Source organism: Siphateles boraxobius, unplaced genomic scaffold (genome assembly GCF_051911475.1).
Source record: "Siphateles boraxobius isolate OS27281-9 unplaced genomic scaffold, OSU_SipBor_1 8, whole genome shotgun sequence".
In the NCBI taxonomy this organism is placed as follows: Eukaryota; Metazoa; Chordata; class Actinopteri; order Cypriniformes; family Leuciscidae; genus Siphateles; species Siphateles boraxobius.
Window position 1 is genome coordinate 33,408,223 of NW_027509208.1, and position 16,473 is coordinate 33,424,695.

At 44.5% G+C, this 16,473-nt stretch overlaps 1 protein-coding gene across 24 annotated transcripts in view; it reads right to left on the reverse strand.

Annotated features, from left to right (window-relative positions):
- Positions 1-16,473, reverse strand: part of ptprk (protein tyrosine phosphatase receptor type K) — a 238,228-nt gene that overhangs the window by 167,007 nt on the left and 54,748 nt on the right. The gene's annotated exons all lie outside the window — the stretch shown is intronic.

Genomic DNA, 16,473 nt, shown 5'->3' on the forward strand with positions numbered 1-16,473 from the left:
CATCTTGAACTCTGTTTTCTGTACTGAACGAGTCAACAGACGAAGATCTAAAATGGGACACAATCCTCCATCCTTTTTTGGAACAATGAAATAACGACTGTAAAAACCCGATTCTCTGTCGGGTGAGTACACCTGTTCTATAGCTTCCCTCGCTAACAGGGCCTTTACGTCTTGCTCCATTACCAGATCTGCTCGGGATGCACTAAGTGAGTAACACCCCGTTGTAGCGTGGGGGACGAGAACCAAACTGGATTCTGTATCCCTTTTCTACTATCTGCAGGACCAACTGAGATATATTTGGCAGTAGCTTCCACGCTGCCAGGAAATATCTACTAAGGGAACCAGCCTCTCGAGAGTTGAGTTGAGTTGAGTTGACACTGCGCCAGAAGCTCGCTTGAGACCACTGCGCCCCAAAGCGCCGAGGGTAGCGGGGTTGGCAGAACGGGCCCGTGAGGACACCGAGATGGAACGGGCACCGTATCCTGAGTTGTGTACCGTTCCACCCCAGTTGGGGCTGCCGTCACAGGTCTGATGCCAGTAAGTCAGGATGTTTTCTTTTGTGCCAAAGCCTTCTTAGCCTGAAGAACGGTCTTCAGATCCAGCTTAGGCTTAGAAGACTTTGGTTGAGAGTGCTGCGTCTGCTTCCAGTGTTTCTGTGGAGGTGCACGAGATGCAACACTCTCTTTCTGCTGCACACGATATGAGGAGCTTGACGGCTGGGGCTGCTCACGCTCAGCAGCCCCGGGGGGTTGGACACGGCGAGGGAGAATTCTTTTGAATGCCTCCGATTGTTTTTTAGCCTCCTGGAATCTATCGACGACCGAATTAACAGCGTCGCCGAAGAGACCAGAAGGATCAACCGGGGCATCCAGGAGAAAAGCTATTTTCTATATTTCGATATTTTTCCTTAATCTCCGCAAGATTTAACCATAGGTGCCTCTCAGTGGCCACCAGGGCTGCCATAGACCACCTTGCTCTGGCAGTCTCCTTGGTAGCCCTAAGAGACAGATATGTGGCCCGACAAAGTTCTCGAACCTCATCGGGCCCCACTCCCTCACTCCTGTCAATATCCCCCAGCAAGTCAGCCTGGTAAGCCTGAAGCACCGCCATAGTGTGAAGGCATACTCCAGCCTGACCTGCTGCCGTATATGCTTTGCCCACTAAAGCTGATGTTGTCTTTAATGGCTTTGTGGGCAAAACCGAGGCCTTCAGAGATGATGCTTGCCCGGGTGACAGATAGCTTGCGAGGGTCTATTCAGCCGGGGGCATCGACTCATAACCATACTCTTTCAACCCCTTTATTCCTGAATAAATATGAACTTGGGGGCTGAATATACGGGACAAGTATGGTTTATTCCACAATCTGGACAGCTCACTGTGCAGATCGGGAAAAAAAGAAAGGTCTCGTGGTGGAAGTAAAACATTAGATGGGAGGAAGCGCCTCTTTTCTCGGCTGGCCAATCAATATTTAATTTATTAACAGCGCCAGTGATCACTTCCACCAGCTCCTCATATGCTGGGGAAAGAAGTGGCAAATCTCTTTCCCCTGTGTGTGTGCTTTGACTTTCGATGCACAGCACATCTAACTCCTCGGAGCTAGAGCACTGAAGCATCGGGCTCTCTCCCCGGGCAGAAGAAACCGCAAGACGGGCTTCTGACACTGGAGGGAGGGCACAGGATCCTTCAGATAAGGAAGGAGATAAGGAGATAACCCCTCTGAAAGATCCTTTTGCGATCCCCAGGAATGCATTCTCCGTGTTGCCTCGGCAACAGCGGGCCCTGCACCCTGAGGATCGCGAGCCCTGCCACTTTCCTCGAAAAGCGCTAGGCAAGAGCGGAGCATGTGAAGCGGAAGCATCTCGCAATGCTGGCAATCAGCCCCCTCGAAGGCTGATACCGCATGCTCCACTCCCAAACAAACTACACAAAGCTTGTGTGTGTCCCCACCCATTAAATAACGTGGGCAGGGAGAAGCACAGAGTTTGTATAGTTGTTTCGCCATCTTTCCAAATACATATATATATTTACATTTACATTTATTCATTTAGCTGACGCTTTTATCCAAAGCGACCTACAATTGCTATGTATGTCAGAGGTCGCACGCCTCTGGAGCAACTAGGGGTTAAGTGTCTTGCTCAGGGACACATTGGTGTCTCACAGTGGATTCGAACCCGGGTCTCTCACACCAAAGGCATGTGTCTTATCCACTGCGCCATCAACACCACTTATATATATAGACAGAAACACAGATCACTTGCTGAGGCAATAGAATCTAATGCCGGTCTGCACCGGATGCACTTTCATCATACCCTGGTCATGACGTCACCCACCCGTGACGATCATTCTTTCCATTGGACTAGTTGACATAGATGCTTCAGACGCATTTACTCTGGGGGCGTTCCCAAAGCGTCGTTGACGCATTGCGAGTTCCCTCGAAAGGGAACTAATGAAGATGAAGATTCAAACCTTGGACTCAGTGCTTTCAAAATAAAAGTCCTGCTCACTGTCAAAATAAAAGTTTCCGACACATCGGCCAAACAGAGAAACTTATCGGTCTATGCTGATAATTAAAAAATGCCATATAACGGCCATAGCTATACATATATAGCAATACAACTTTTTTTTACACATTGCATTATGGGATTGCATACAGCACAATGAATACATGTGGGGCTGCCTTGGAGTATTTGTCATGTTTTGTGAGTGAAAAAATTTATTTGACTTCACTTTGAATGTTCGCTCATTACACAAATGAAATAAAATGAATATTCAGATTTCACTTCAGAGAAAGGTTCAACGACTTTGATTTATTGGCCATTGTTGTCGCAGCTTTGCAAGTAATGGAGGATAGTTGTCAAAGTTTATGCCTTAAGGTGATGATACACAGGGCAACTTTTTGAGCAATGTTGCTGGGCAATGTTGTCGTCAACAGGCAACCAGATGAGACACAGGGCCCACGACCGATCTAAATTATCCAGATAGAAATGTGTTGCCCATTTTCAATGGGAAAGTGCCCAAGCAACAATCGCTCGGCAAGATTGCCTGGCAACATTGCTCAAAAAGTTGCCCTGTGTATCATCACCTTTAGAACCGTGCAAGTTATTTGCAAAGAAACCGTTTTACTGCAGGAGGTTTTATTGGACAACAATTTGCATACGCCTCTGAGTACAAGATGATGTCATCAATATTTTTGTTCTGTTTTTCGCAGAAAGAAATATTTTAAATGTGCGTGCCATACAGTATCTGTTAAAAGTACACTAGCACAAAGATGACCGTAAAGCTAATAGACATGGACTAAAAGCACAAAAAATTCCAATTTCATGGGCTCTCTGAAGAATGGATCAGCTTGTGAGCTTTAAAAGAGCAATTTACAGAGCTGCTTCACACAGTGTAAAATGGAGCAGCAGTTTAAAGAAAGTCTGAAACTGCAAAAAAAGGACATTTACTATAACAAAAAAATATTTCTCTCAAAAAGTAATTCAGCAACGCTCACAAAAACACCATAAATAAGAGCCTTATTTAAGTTTGAACTCTTGCTCATTTCACAAGTTAAGAATCAAATAATAATATATATATATATATATATATATATATATATATATATATATATATATATATATATATAATATGACCCCTTCAAATCAAGAGGTTGAGAAATGAGCAAAGAAGAGACAGAAAGATATTGGGGGAAAAAAAAAGTGAGTAACAGAGAAGGAAACTACCATTCATCATGTCAACTATTGAAGATTTGATGTAAAACAGATCTCCACGTCTCATTCCAGAGGGTGTAGGAGTTCGATGTGAGCACACAGAGCAAATAGTCAAGTCTGTTCTTAGTGAATGTGAAATGTGGAACACATTATTATAGCGTACTCAGAGGTCTGATGTTAAAGTCTCTCCTCAGTGGAATCAGAGCATGACTAAGCAGAAAAAACATGTTCTTGTCACACACTGCTACAGAATGCAGCCTCGACGTGTGCCAAAACCTCACAGAGTCAACAGCCCTGAATCCCACACATGCATGCTGACACACCCAGAACATTCAGAAGAAAAAGAAGAAACACTTGTCTACACTTTTTATATGTTTTTTCTGCTCTAGTGTAAATATTACGGATATCGCCAATTTCAAACCAATTCGAGCCCGATTCAGGCCCTGACAATGTTAAAGAACAAGAAGTAGAACCAGAACGGATTTCAAGCACGGATTTCACAGGACGTTTCAGAGTGGTATGTTTTTTTTTTGTAATTTGCTTATGTATTTTAGATACGATTGCACACCACTTAATCCTGATATTTGTCAGAAAACTTTGGTAATACAAACAGTAATCGATCAGAAAACCATGGACAATTTCCTAAGGGGCGGCGAACAGTCTTACAAAAGCTAACAGTAAACACTATATCAACACTAATGTTGGCTAGCAGGTGAGCGTAGCAACAACATAAAACGTCTCAGGTTACTATTGTAACCATAGTTCCCTGAGAACAGGGAACGAGACGATGCGTCCATCGACGCCATGGGAACGCCCCCAGCATGACTGCGTCTGAAGCATCTATGTCAACTAGTCCAATGGAAAGAATGAGCGTCACGGGCGGGTGACGTCATGACCAGGATATGATAAAAGCACATCCGGTGCAAACCGGCATTAGCTTCGAAAATTGCCGAAGCAAGCCGATCACAGGGATGCAGGAAGTATGGCAGGGTGACGCATCGTCTCGTTCCCTGTTCTCAGGGAACTATGGTTACAATAGTAACCTGAGACGTTCCCTTACGAAGGGAACTCAACGATGCGTCCATCGACGCCATGGGAACGAGAATACCCAAAGCGCCAGAATTCCAAGTACCTGAGTGTCAGTCTGTTGTAACTAAGCACTAAGCACCTGAGAACCTGGGGCAGCATCCAGGTCCAAGCTGTAAAACCTCATGAATGTGAGCGGTGAGGACCAGCCCGCCGCATCACAAACGTCTTGGAGAGAACTCCAGATAATACGCTTAGAAGCCATACTCCTAGTGGAATGAGCCCTGACCACCAAATGGTTGGCCAGAAGACTCACAAGCAAGAAGAATAGTCTCGACTATCTATATGCTCAATAGGTTGGATTTTCTCGACAGAGAAGTCCGATGAACATAAGTGTCCAGTGCTCGCACTGGCACAAGAGGTTCAGCTTTTCCTGGTCCGAAAAATGGGGGAGGACAGAAACCTGCAGCACAATAGGCCTCGGAATAATGGTAGGCACCTTTGGAACATATCCATGTTTCGGGTAAGATTGCCTTGGCCATCCCGGTGCACTCAAGGCAGGTGGGGACCGAAAGGGCCTGAAGGTCTGACTCTTATAGGGACGAAAAAGCTAGCAGAAAATAGTCTTAAAAGAAAGGAACTTCTCAGAGACCAAATCTAAGGGCTCGAAGGGAGCCCCAGATAGGCCTTCTAGAACTATTGCAAGGTCCCAAGCCAGCACCTTAGTGCAAGTTGCAAGCCTCAGCCTCAAAGTGCCACGAAGGAAACGAGTGATCAGGGGGTCTCGACCCAAAAATGTACTACCCACCAGGGCGTGGAAAGCCGCAATGGCCGCCACACATATTATACCTTAAGCGTGGAAGGACATAGACCTGATACAAAGCGTTCTTGCAGAAACTCGAATACTGTGTTTACTGAACAGTTAACCGGATCCCACTGACGCTGGTAACACCAAGAAGTGAAAAACTCTCGAAATAGTGAATATAGTTTCCTCGTAGCGGGAGCTCTGGAGCTTAGAATGGTCTAAACAACCTCGGTTGAGAGACCACTCTCTATGAGTTGGGCCCCCTCAGAGGCCAAACCCACAGTTCCCAAATCCCCTGCCGGGGGTGCAATATTGCATCCCCTGCCTGAGACAGAAGGTCTCTCCTGATCGGGACCTCCAAGGGAGGTCCGTCGAGGAGAAAAATTAGGTCCGCAAACCAAATTCAGCTCGGCCAGGGTGGTGCTACTAAATAGGCTTATTCCATCCTGGCGGATTCACTCCAGAACTCCTGGGAGCAGAGCAACGGAGGGAAATGCGTACAGACGTAGCCTCGGCCACGTCTGCACCATAGCATCCAGCCCCGAGGGGACTGGTTGAGTGAGGGATAACCAGAGTGGACAGTGCGTCGTATGCTGAGACGAGAACAAATCCACTTCTGCCTGGCCGTAAAACTCCCATATTTGCTCCACCGCCTCGGGGTGGAGTCCCCTGGCCTCAGCCCCTGCCTCGACAGGGTGTCTGCTCCAATATTCTGGCCCCCCCTGGAATATACACTGCCCTCAGACAGCGTAATTTCTTGAGGGACCAAAATAAGAGGCCACCAACGTGTTGTCTGTGGGTCAAGAACCAGAGTTTCCTCCATATAACCAAGGCGCGGGGATACTGCCGCGTGATCTTGATCGTAAGGAGTGGGTTTCCCCTCAGGGAGAACCCTCTGGTCCTGAGCCACCTCTGTAAAGGTCTCACGTACAGCAGGTCAAAGGGTATCACATTGGACGCTGCTGCCCTGAGGCCTAACAGTCACTGTTCCAGAACAACACATGATGGCCCCTCAGGTCTGGGAGGAGATGTCTCAACGCATTGAAGACGACCATCATCTCTAGGCAATTCATGTGCCAAGAGAGATGATGACTCCTCCACAAGCCCTGAGCTGAGCGGCCTTCCAATACCGCTCCCCAGCCGGTGAGGGAAGCATCTGTCGAGATCACAACTCGATGGCAAAGAGCTCCCAACACCGGACCCTGGGTTAAGAACCAGTGTTTCCTCCATATAACCAAGGTGCGGAGACACCGCCGCGTGATCTTGATCATACGAAGTGGGTTTCCCCTCGGGGAGAACCCTCTGGTCCTGAGCCACCACTGTAAAGGTCTCATGTACAGCAGGCCAAAAGTTATCCCGTTGGACGCTGCTGTCACAAGACCCAACAGTCTCTCTAACTGTTTTACAGTGCGTGACTGGCCTAGCCTCAGCTCTTTTGTGGCTGTTAGGATAGCAGCTACACGAACGGGCGACAGAGTGGCCCGCATCGTCACTGAATCCCATACTTCACCAAGGAAAGTGGTTCTCTGTACTGGAGAAAGCACACTCTTCTTGGCATTGAGCCTCAACCCCAACATCTGCATAGGAGCGAGAACGACACCTCGGTGCCGAACCGCTAACTGTTCTGATTCCGCTAGAATCAGCCAGTCATCTATGCAATTCAGAATGCATATGCACTGCAGCCTGGCGGGGCCAGAGCTGCGTCTACACGCTTCGTGAATGTGCGGGGTGATAGAGCTAGACCGAAAGGAAGTGCCTGATACTGGTGTTCTTTGCCCCAAAGAAACCCTCAGGAACCTCCTGTGCTGAGGGAGGATGGAGATATGGAAGTATGCGTCTTTTAGATCTATCGTGACAAACCAGTCCTCGGATCTGATTTGAGTCACGATCTGTTTGAGTGTCAGCATTTTGGACTTGAGTTCCAGCACCAAACACTCCAACAGACGAAGATCTAGTATGTGACGCAGCTCTCCATCCTTTTTTGGAACAATGAGATAACGACTGTAAAGACCCGACGCAATGTCGGGTGAGTACACCTGCTCTATAGCTTTCTTTGCTAACAGGGCCTTTACCTCTTGCTCCATTACCAGAGCCTGCTCGGAATGCACTAACGTGAGCAACACCCCGTTGTAGCCTGGAGGACGAGAACCAAATCTGCCTCATACTACTAACTGCAGGACCCATAGAGATATATTTGGCAGTAGCTTCCGCGCTGCCAGAAAATCTACCAAGGGAACCAGCCCCTCGAGGCTGGCCTCTGGTGTAATAAAGACAGCCAGTTCGGGGACCTGAAGCATACTGGCACGAACCACCCGAACTGACTGTTTTCGAACCCCCCTCAGAGGGCGCATTCCGACGCAATGTCGAGTTGACGCTGCGCCAGAAGCTCGCTGGAGACCGCTGCGCCCCGAAGCACCAAGGGTGGCGGGGTTGGCAGAACGGTCCCCTGAGGGCACCGAGATGGAAAGGGCACCGTATAATGAGGTGTACACCATTCCACCCCGGTTGGGGCTGCCCTCACCGGTCTGACGCCGGTGGCGCCAGACCTTTTCTTTTGAGCCGCAGCCTTCTCAGCGTGAAGAACGGTCCTCGGATCCGGCTTCTGCTTTGAAGGCTTTGGCTGCTGTGTTGTGTATGAGAAACTAGACGGCTGGAGCTGCTCACGCCCAGCAGCCCCAGGGGGTTGGACATAGCGAGGGAGAGATTATCTTGTATCTTTCTCTATGATTCCCATCAAATTGAGCCAGAGGTGTCTCTCAGTGACCACAAGGGCTGCCATCCCTGAGAGATAAATCTGTGGCCCGACGGAGTTCTCAAACCCCATCGGGCCAAACTCCCTCACTTCTGTCCAAATACCGCAGCAGGTCAGCCTGATATAATTGTAGCACTGCTATGGTGTGCAAGCAGGCCCATGCTAGACCCACTGCCATATATGCTTTTCCCACTAGATTAAAAAATAGTTTTCTTTAATGGTTTAGTGAGAGAAGCCGACGCCTTCAGGTACGATACTGAACCGGGAGACAGATAGCTCGCAAGCGTCTGTTCTACCCGGGGTATTGCCCCATAGCCATACCCTCTTAACCCCCAAATATCTGAATATACATGAATGTGGGGGCTAAAAGACAAGAGGAGTAAGGCTTTTTCCATGATCTAGACAGCTCGCTGTGCAGATCGGGAAAAATGGAAGGCCCCGTGATGGAGGTGGAAAAATAGAGGGAAGGAAACTCGTTTAATTTATTTTATTTTTAGGACGAGTGCCCCCATATTTCTGCTGGCCATAAATATTTAATTTATCTACAGCCTTAGTAAACACTTCCACCAGCTTATTATTTTTTATATATATTTTTTATATATATTCACTTTATTTTATATATAATATATAAACTATCATATATATATATATAGGCTATATATATTTCTCATACGCTGGGGAAAGAGATGGCAAATTCACTTCCCCCATGATTGTGTCACTTTCAATGCCCAGCACATCTACCTCCTCGGAGGTAGAGCACTGAAGCATTGATTTCTCTCTCTCCCCGGGCGGAAGAGACCGCAGCGCGGGCTTCCGAGACCGGCGAGAGAGCACTGGATCCCTCGTGGAAAGGGAGGAGATAAGATCCGCGGACCCGTCTCCAACCCCGTAAAGAGATCCTATTCGCGATCCACAGGAATGCATTCTCCGCGCTGCCTCGGCAGACGCGGGACCTGTCACCCTGAGAATTGCGAGCCCGGCCACTTTCCTCGAAAAGTGACAGGCGGGAGCGGAGCATGCGAAGCGAAAGCTTCTCACAATGTTGGCAATCAGCCCCCTCGGAGGCTGATACCGCATGCTCTACTCCCAAACACATCACACAAAGCTCGTGTGTGTCCCTACTCGTTAAATAGCGCGAGCAGGGAGAACACAGAGTTGTGCAATTGTTTAGTTTCCATAAATATATATATCAGACAGACAACAGTAAATATAACAGACAGTTTGACACAGATCGCTTGCTGAGGCAACAGAAGCTAATGCCGGTTTGCACCGGATGTGCTTTTATCATATCCTGGTCATGACGTCACCCGCCCATGACGCTCATTCTTTCCATTGGACTAGTTGACATAGATGCTTCAGACGCAGTCATGCTGGGGGCGTTCCCATGGCGTCGATGGACGCATCGTTGAGTTCCCTTCGTAAGGGAACTTCCATAAACAACAGATTGTCCCAACAAGGTGGAAACTGCTCTATTTCAGGAGAAGGTTTTGTGCGGCGCCTGCATTGTGTTTCTGAAACTGTTCTTCGTAAAATGTGCAGTGCAAAGATAAACGTTGGGATTATAATATTCAGGAACAGTGTTTAAAATAAATTCTAACCACTCTAAGTACATCAGCCTTAGGAAGGTCAAAGAAATGAGTTGTGGAAAAAACAGCATCTCTTTGACAGCAGCAGTGAACTTTTTCACATATTCCGTGGGCAGAGATTATTTAAATGAGGAACATTATGACTTCATAAAGCCCAGAAAAAAACGCGTTGTAGTTCAAACGAGCCGTTCGTTGTAGTTCTTGGAAAGTGGATTCTGTTAAATAAAATATCTCACTTTGGTGTGAACTTTGAGCTTTTGTAAACGTACAGATCTTTTTTATGCTCAAACAGCAAAATTACAGACTAACTAAAGTTGAAAAAGTGTAAAAGTATAATAGGACCCCTTTAAACTCCATGTATCGTTGAAAACAAACTGTGAGACCTAAACAATTTAATCAAACACTTGAGAAACAGATTATTATATAATCTAATGTGAACCCCTGGGTGTACGTGAGGTGACAGAGGGGTACGCGAGTACGGGGTACCCACCTTAAAATAGCATTAAAACTGAGCATAGCAGAGCCGGGAACCACTGATCTAATGCTTCTGGAGATATGCTGTGTATGATCAAATTATTCATACTTAAAAACATCAAATTTATTATTGTTTTAAAATGAATTTACAGCGCACATGCAGCTGTTTTACAAATTACATTGAGATTTATTTCATTTTAATTCTACATCCTGTAATTCTTCAGGAGCTTTTAACGTAAATCTCCATTGCACTAGTTCATTAGCACAGCTGTACATTACACCGAATGACTGAAAATATAAGCTGATCTGTTCTCTGTCCACATTCAGAGAGAAAACAGACCTGTCAAACACAGCCCATCCCTGCTCTCTTTGATTGCTCATGAAATGTGAATAGCTAAAATGGGCTGTTGGGTTTTTGGCAGTGATGTAGAAATATGGGCATTTACATTCAGATCCCTGCCGTGTGAGAGAGAGAGAGAAATAGAGAGAGAGAGGGAGAGAGAGAGAGAGAGAGAGAGAGAGAGAGAGAGAGAGAGAGAGAGAGAGAGAGAGAGAGAGAGAGAGAGAGAAGGGCCTTCCTGGACCCGGAGCGCATCTGCTGTTCACAGAAGAGACGCGCAACGTTCATGAGACGAAACACTCGCACCATGTGAGAAAAATCTTTCTTGTATGATAACAAATAAAAACCCTGAATGCATTTCAAACGAGTCATTTTGTGGCATTAAACACCGATTTACCATAATATCACAGTTACAGCTGTTAGAATAAAAATGTGCAAACCGAAACAAAAATGAAACAAAACATCTGGAAGCTTCTTACACTGATTAGAGGAAATAGTTGCATTTCAATTATTATGATTTCACAGCAGTACAAAAAGCATTTCTTTGGAAGGGAAACCATATAAAAATATAAAGAATTTCCAAGAATAAAACTCTAAAGAAATGCATAGTAATCATTATCTCTAAACTAGGCTGATGAAGTAGATGAGAGCTGTCAGTGGCTATCAAAACACAATGATGCCGTCACAACAACGCTCTCAACAAGATGGCTGACAGAAGACACTCAAGATGGCTGTCACCCTTCCCACAACACTAACAGCCGGATCACAGAAGGCCTGCACTCACAACCACAGCACACATCCGTTCTTCAGTGTAAAGGCCAGTGAGTGCGGCGTCCTCCCCTTCATGCCACTGACCCACATTAACGGGAACGGTCCCTTTTGTCAGGCAAACACTGGCCAGGAGATGTAGAGCGGAAAGCTCTGTCACCGCGGTGAAACACTCGTCTTTCCCAACGCTCTTCAAACGCTCACAGTAACTCGAGACCTTCATAACCAGGCATTCAGTGCCCCCAGTTTCCAGTAGCAGGACGGTTTTGTCGTTTACAAGATGTAACATTTTTTTAAAACAACGTACCTTGCCCAATAAGTAGCAATATTTCGAAACGCTGTATCACAAGTAGCCCTGAATTTGCTCAGACTATTTATTTTAACAAACATTAAACGGTTAATTTCAGTCAGCACTCTTCAGTGTTCACAGAAGTTCATGCATGCATTCTTAAAATGTCATTTTATATATTTATAAATTGCATTTAGGTGAATACTGCTGTTCATCGCTTATGTAAATTAGGGTCTAGTATTTAGTGAAAAGTGAGATTAATGTACTGTTTTTTGAATAAACTGCACTAGCCGATATAATTAAAAAGCTACTGCACATTAAGTAGGAATGTCTATGAATATGATTTTTACCCACTATTTTACAAATGCAACGCTGATACTATGAGACTGAAAAAATGCACTGTAAAACTTTTTTAGTGAAGTAATAAAGAGCTATTTCTAAAATGTTGTCGGTAGAAATCAATTTATTAAGGTTGATTTTATGATGTTAATAATTCTGACTTGCGTAATACCAGTTAAATTAATTCAATGCATTTTTGTTAATGCATTGAAATGAGATGCAAAAGCCAAAGTCTGTCTGTCACAGGTCTACATAGATTAACAACCGCAAAAAAGCAGAGATGTTTCTTCTCATTGCATACAAATTAGTTTCAATCTAGAAGTAATTCTAGTGTAGTCAAACACTTTTTCCAAGCAGTCATCTTGCTGCAGTGTAGATGAGTAGCATGTAACTTGGCAATGAACTGCTAGAAATATGGAGTTGAAGCAGTGTGTAGGATGCGCAGAAGATGCCAGTGAAATAAAGCAGGATGATAAGGGAGTGCTGTGTGAAACGGCGTGTCAGGGTTACTCAGCGGTGCAGTGCTTTCTGTGCACTGCAGTAACCTTCAGTACAGTTAAAGGATTAATTCACTTCAGAAAAAAAATCCTGATCATTTATCCATGTTATCCAAGATGTTCATGTCTTTCTTTCTTTAGTCGAAAAGAAATGAAGGTTTTTGAGGAAAACATTCAAGGATTTTCTTCCATATAGTGACTTCAATGGGGTCCAAATATCAGTTTCAGTGCAGCTTCAAAGTCTCGACGCGATCCCAGCCGAGGAATAAGAGTCTTATCTAGACAAACCATCGGACATTTATAAAGAAATAAATATTTATATACTTTTTAACCACAAATGCTGGTCTTGCACTAGCTCTGCGATACGACACATTAAGTAATCACGTTGAAAGGTTATGCGTGACGTAGGCGGAAGTACAGACCTAGAGTTTACAAAGACAACGTGCAAAGACTGAGTCAAACACCATTTACAAAAAAAAAAAAAAGGTAAAATAACGATGTCAGACGATTTTTAGTTTTTCGCCCTACCCTACATTTTTTAACCGGAACACGCATGACCTTTCAACGTGATTATGTAATGTGTGGCGAATCACAGAGCTAGTGCAAGACCAGCATTTGTGGTTAAAAGGTATATAAATGTTTATTTTTTGTATAAAATGACGATGGTTTTTCTAGATAAGACTCTTATTCCTTGATTGGTATCGTGTAGAGACTTTGAAGCTGCACTGAAACTGATATTTGGACCCCATTGAAGTCCATTGTACTAAAGAAAGAAAGACATGAACATCTTGGATGACACTAAGTCTACCCAATTTTTGCGTGAAAAGACAGAAGAGTCCACTAGCGGCAGTACACACAGTTTTTATGTTCTGTGCAGTAGTCGAAGAAGAGTGTGGACAGAGCGATATAAACCAGTAAAAAGCAGCATATCCTTCTCCATCGTCAGTGTTTTGGTTCTTGATCTAAACTTTGCATGCAGTGGCGGATCCGCTACTTTTCTTATTCTATCCTTCCGAGTGAATGTCCTGTAAATGACAGGACTCAGTGCTGCCCTCTGGCGTCTGGTAGAGTAGAAAAAAGCAGTTGTACTGCATGTGTCGAACCCGTCCATCCGTGCTCATCCATGGGTGAGTGTACTTTGAAGACGGGAAAAGAAGTACACTGGTCCCGGGCCGTTGCATGCTCCCAAAAGTCATCAGACTTCACCAAAAGCTCCTCAGGTGTAGGCGAGAGATCAAGGCTTCATCAGGTTTTACAGGTGCGTAGCAAGTGCCATGACCATCAGTGTTTGTGTATAAGCATCCCGACGCCGATCCATGAGGCGGATCCCAGTGCCCTCAGCTGAGACGGCCCAATTTTACATCTGAGCTGTTTCATAAAGACTCAAACGTTTATGCCAGTTATGACAGCAGGAAGGCATCTGTACCAAGCTTACGTGTCTTCTGGAATTATTAAGAAACTGTCCAACATTTATTCCTCCATAAAGGTGCATTTACATTTTAAAAGGTACATTGGTAACACTTTAAGGTAGGGTACATGAATTATCATCAATTCATGCATGAATTCTGCATTCATTCATGCATTAATATCTTATGAATCATCAGAAACTAACACAAGTTCAACATTTTTCATTCATGACTTGGATGAACAACACCTTAATTTAAACATTAACTAAGATGTGCACATCATCATGAGTTATGATTTATTACGCATGATCATGATGTTTTCTTTGTTCACAGTTATGCCACCATTAATAGCACATTGTTCATCAGTGTTTCAAAGGACTAGTCACCACTTTAGTTGAGGGGCCACACACATGATGAAGTCCTTGATAGATAATGCTTAGTTAATGATGACTACTGTATTTGAATGTCAACAGAATTTGTGTGCTATGAGTTGCGATTGGTCTATTTTGGCATCTGTCCAATACAGTAGTCATCATTAACTAAGCATTATCTACCAATGACTTCATCATATGTATGGCCCCTCAACTAAAGTGGTGACTAGGTCACTGACCTAGACAAAGAACAAAGAAAACATAATGATCATGCGTAATAAATCATAATTCATGATGATGTGCTCATCTTAGTTAATGTTTTAATTAAGGCGTTGTTCATCCATGAAATCATGAATGAAAAATGTTGAACTCGTGTTAGTTCCTGATGATTCATGAGATATTAATGCATGAATGAATGCAGAATTAATGCATGAATTTATACATGAATTCATGATAATTCATGTACCCTTACCGTAAAGTGTTACCGGTACATTTTAGGCTTTTTCTCAAACCCATAATCCTCAAATCAAAAGTGGGATCACATGAGCTTCAGTGTCTGTATTCCACTGCAACTTCACGTCTAACAGTCTCTGTTGTCTTCAGTACCAACTATCATTAAAAATGAGCAACTTTCAGATGCTTTTTTACTGAAAACACTATCAGTGTAAGCTTCCCTCAAGGCAGAATGATACGGAAAACAGAGCTAGCATCTACTGCGTCTGTGCTAATCCAGCATAACTCAACATCTCTCCCTGTAGGAGCAGCGGATCCTCTCCGGGTTTGTGTTCACGTCCTGTTTCAGCGAGTCACTCACTGCAGCGTCCAACGACTCCCTCTAGGACTGAGTCATCAGGAATTATGGGGGAAACGCATCACGAAAACACGTCTGTGTCAAGTTATAAACATGCTCTGATCGGAGGAATAGACTATAATGATAAAACTATCCATCTTTCCATCTCTTCTGTCCACATTTCAGTATCTTTCTCTCCATCTCCATGTGTCTTTTCCCTTCCACCCGTCTTGCTTTCTCCTGTCTATCTTTCTGTCTATATTTTTGTCTTGTTCACCTGTCCAATTTGTCCACATTTCTGTCTCTTTCTGTCCATCTCTCTATCTTTCTTTCCTATTCCTTTTTCCCATTTTTATTTCCGTCCACATTTCAGTATTTCCCTGTCCCTGTTCATCTCTCTGTCTATTCCTTTTCCAGGATTTCCTAGTTTATCTTTCTGTCCACATTTCTGTCAGTTCCTGTTTCTCTCTCTGTGTATTTTCCCTTTCCATCGTTCTCTGATTCCCAGTCTATCTTTCTGCTGAAAATGCATGTCTGTTGATTCCCTTATGTCAAAATCAAGTAATCACATAAATGCCCCATCTTTACTCGACTTTAGATGAGACATGTCGGTGGAGAGTCCAGACTGCGGCCAGCTGCACACACACACACACACACACACACACACACACACACACACACACACACACACACACACACACACACACACACACACACACACACACACACACACACAACAAGCAAATCCAGTGATAAAGAAACCTCGATAAATGCATGAAAATATACCAAATTATAATTTTGCTCATTTTATCAAATGCGTTCGTCAACCAGACGCCTAAAGTGAGATGCACCAGCTATTATCATAAAAGCCTGACAAAAGCTGTAATGTTCTCCTTTAGGTCCTCTTCGAGTGAACCCCTACCTGACTGAAAGCGAGGGCTGACGACCTTCTCTGTTCTCCTGCATTGATTAATAACTTAATATCTTATTAATTAGGGAATTTAGCTGAGAGTGAAATGCTTTAATTTCCCTGAGCAGAATCTCCTGTCTGAAAACGAGTGATTAAGCGTAGGAGAGGTGAAAAGTGAAGGTCGCAACGCTCCGCTCTCCCCTCTTATTCGCGTCTTCTTTGAGCACATTTAAAAAGCTTAATTGTGTCACGTATGACAGTCCTTTGACCAAAGCCTTTTTTCCGCCTCAGGCACTTTGCACGTTTTGTCATGTAAATGGCAAAGTATTTTCAGATCTCATCCGGAAGAGTGTTCAGAGAGCGGGAACAGCAGCTGAAGGAAGATTAATGTTCTGTTACCTGCCTATTTT